At 40.0% G+C, this 3,634-nt stretch overlaps 1 protein-coding gene and 1 pseudogene across 1 annotated transcript in view; one reads left to right on the top strand and one right to left on the bottom strand.

Moving 5' to 3' along the window:
• The window catches only part of HHIPL2 (HHIP like 2), a 29,274-nt gene that overhangs the window by 10,745 nt on the left and 14,895 nt on the right, over positions 1-3,634 (bottom strand). The gene's annotated exons all lie outside the window — the stretch shown is intronic.
• On the top strand, positions 2,092-2,714 carry LOC108528262 (SAP domain-containing ribonucleoprotein pseudogene; annotated as a pseudogene).

Below are 3,634 nucleotides of genomic sequence, written 5' to 3'. Positions count from 1 at the left end.
AAAAAAAAAAAAAAAAAAAAAAAAAAGAGTTTGATGCGCTGCACTGTGTAGGCTGCACCACTACAAAAGACTGATCTTATTTTTATTAGTTGTGTGACCTTTGGGTAGTTGCCCAGTATCTCTAAGCTTCAGATTCCTCATCTGTAAAATGGGGAGTGATAACATAATTTACCATAGGGGAGAATTTTGAAGGTTAAATAAAATAATATACATAAACGTCTCACCAATGTGTGTGGCACATCGTAAGGGTTAAAAAAAAACTACTGTTATTATTATTGCTGTATGCTTATATAGTAGCAGAAAGATGCTTCTTATCCCTCTATCATCTATCTGAACTAAAAGCAGGTTTTTAGAAGAAAAGGGAAAGGAAGTTGGTAAAACTCAGGGTGCTCATCAGAATCACCTGGAAAGTTTGATGGAAACAGAGATCCCAAACCCAAGGGATTTTTATAAGTATACCTCAATTAAGAATCACTGCCTATGACTGGGTGCAGTGGCTTATGCTTGTAATCCCAACACTTTGGGAGGCTGAGGCAGGCAGATCACCTGAGGCCAGGAGTTTGAGACCAGCCTGACCAACATGGCAAAGCCCTGTCTCTACTGAAAATACAAAAATTGGCCAGGCATGGTGGCATGCGCCTGTAGTCCCAGCTGCTTGGGAGGCTGAGGCATGAGAATCGCTTAAACCCAGAAGGCAGAGGTTGCAGTGAGCTGAGATTGCACCACTGCACTCCAGCCTGGGCGACAGAGTGAGACTCCATCTCAAAAATAAATAAATAAATAAAGAATCACTGCATGTTAACCAAATGATGTGCGTATGGGGGCAGTAGTGAATGGAGGTTGTAGGGAGAAAAACATAAAGAACAATGAAATCCCAAAGATCTAGTAAGTGATGATAAAGGACCTGACCAATTAGTCATTTTACCCTATCTCTGTAACTAAGAATTGCAGCATGAAAATAGAACATCTTTTCTAACAGGGACCAGATTTACTCTCCCATCCTAAACATTCCAAAACCTGCACAAGATAGAATAATAATGACTTCAAAGATACTGAAGATCAGGCAATATAGGAGTATGTTCTCTGAGATATAGGAAACAAACAAGGTGAACCCTATGATTGTTCCAGCATACTACCTTTAGAGTGTCCAGCACAGGGAGGGAAAATACAGGCAAAGCCTAGCAGGCTCCTTGAGCTGAAAAGACATTGCTGAGAGTCCAGGAAAACCAATGCAGTAAGAGATTGCAGGATAGATACTGGAGAGAAGAAAATTGCACAGAGAACGAATGCCAGAGAGCTGCAAAAGGTTCCCCTGAAATAATCGTCAGTATACTCAACAGCAGGTACATGTGAGAAAATATTTAAAAACAAAGGAAAGATTTAGAAGAAAAAGTACTTAGCATTTACTTGGGATCAGGAATAGCATAAGTAGTGAGGAACAGAACTCAGTAGTGAGGAATAGAAAGCTCTAGAAGAAGCACTACCTTGGTTCTGTTTAGTAAATAATTAGTAGCAAGACCTGAAAGAATTACACTACTTCCAAATAACTATGTCTCCAAGCAAAATTCAAAATCATTTATTGGAATACAAGAATATCCAGCACTACTAAGTTAAATTAATACTTTCTGGCATCCAATCAAAAATTACGAGGCAAGTAAAGAAGGACATGAATACAACCCATAATAAAAAGTAAAATCTGCCCATCGAAACTGACACAGAACTGACGAAGATGTTAAAATTAGCAGACAAGAACATTCAAACAATGATTCTTACTATATTCCATATGTTTAAAAAGTTATGTAGAGATATGAGAGATACAAAGCAGACCCAAATCAAGTTCCTAGAGGTGAAAAATACATTGAGATTATACACACACACACACACACTCAATGGGATGAATGGCTGGCTAGACATTACAAAAGAAAAGATTCATGAACTACAGACATAGCAATAGAAACTACCCTACATGAAACACAGAGAAAATTTTTTAACATAAATATATCATCAGTGAACTGTGGAACAACTTTAAGCAGGCTAATATACATGTAATTAGAGCCTCTGAATAAAAGGAGAGAAGGGAGGGGTAACAAGATGGCAACCAAGACGATGGAGATCCATAAGCTGAAGCTTGCTGAACTAAGGCAAGAATATTTTGCTCATGGTTTGGAGACCAAAGGAACAAAGCAAGATCTTATCCACAGACTCCAGGCATATCTTGAAGAACACGCTGAAGAGGAGGCAAATGAAGATGTGAGATGAAACAGAGGAAGAAGAAACAAAGCCCATTGAGCTCCCTGTCAAAGAGGAAGAACCCCCTAAAAAAACTTGATGTGGCAGCAGAGAAAAAAGTGGTGAAAATTACATCTGAAATACCACAGACTGAGAGTATGCAGAAGAGAGCTGAATGATTCAATGTACCTGTGTGCTTGAAGAGTAAGAAAGCTGGTCGGGCAGCTAGGTTTGGGATTTCTTCAGTTCCAACAAAAGGTCTGTTATCTGATAACAAACCTATGGTTAACTTGGATAAGCCGAAGGAAAGAGCTCAAAGATTTGGTTTGAATGTCTCTTCAATCTCCAGAAAGTCTGAAGATGATGAGAAACTGAAAAAGAGGAAGGAGCGATTTGGGATTGTCACAAGTTCAGCTGGAACTGGAACCACAGAGGATACAGAGGCAAAGAACAGGAAGAGAGCAGAGCACTTTGGGATTGCCTGATGAAAAGTCCTTGATACTTTCTGTTCTCCAGTGTTTTCCATTTCTCTCATTCTTCTTGGTCATGTATATGCCTGAATGTACAGTCATGTGCCTACATCCAGCCTGGCAATGAGGGAGCATGTACCCCAGGTACATCCGTGAACTGCAGCAGCAGTTTGACTTAATGCTGTTTCAGCTTTAAGGCTGTTGTGTTTTTGTTCTTGGTTATGTAGCTTGTTAATAAAAAAAATAGAAAAGGGAAAAAAAAAGGAGAGAAGGAGTGCCAGACAGAGGGAAACATATTTGAAGATATAATGGCCAAAAATGTTCCATATTTCTTGAAAGCTATAAATTCACAGATCCAATAACTGCTACAAACTCTAAGCACAAGAAATATGAAGAAAACCAAACTAAGGCATACCTTAATGAAATTGCACAAAACTGATGATAAAGGGAAAATCTTAAAAAGTAGTCATAGGGAAAAAAATAAAATATTACATATGAAGGAACAAGGAGAAGTCTGGCAGCAGATTTCTCATTGGAAATGATGCAAGCCAGAAAATAGTGTGGCAACCTCTAAAGAATCAAAGAAAAAAACATGCTGGCCGGGCGCGGTGGCTCAAGCCTGTAATCCCAGCACTTTGGGAGGCCGAGACGGGCGGATCACGAGGTCAGGAGATCGAGACCATCCTGGCTAACACGGTGAAACCCCGTCTCTACTAAAATACAAAAAAACTAGCCAGGCGAGGTGGCGGGTGCCTGTAGTCCCAGCTACTCCTGAGGCTGAGGCAGGAGAATGGCGTGAACCCGGGAGGCGGAGCTTGCAGTGAGCTGAGATCGGGCCACTGCACTCTACGCCGGGCAACAGAGCAAGACTCCGTCTCAAAAAAAAAAAAAAAAAAAAAAACCATGCAAAAAAAAACTTTTAAACCCAGTGAAAA

This window comes from Rhinopithecus bieti, unplaced genomic scaffold (genome assembly GCF_001698545.2).
Source record: "Rhinopithecus bieti isolate Rb0 unplaced genomic scaffold, ASM169854v2 scaffold_1673, whole genome shotgun sequence".
NCBI classification, from domain to species: Eukaryota; Metazoa; Chordata; class Mammalia; order Primates; family Cercopithecidae; genus Rhinopithecus; species Rhinopithecus bieti.
The sequence above is the reverse complement of the archived record's forward strand: the minus strand, read 5'-3'. Positions and strand labels throughout refer to the sequence as shown.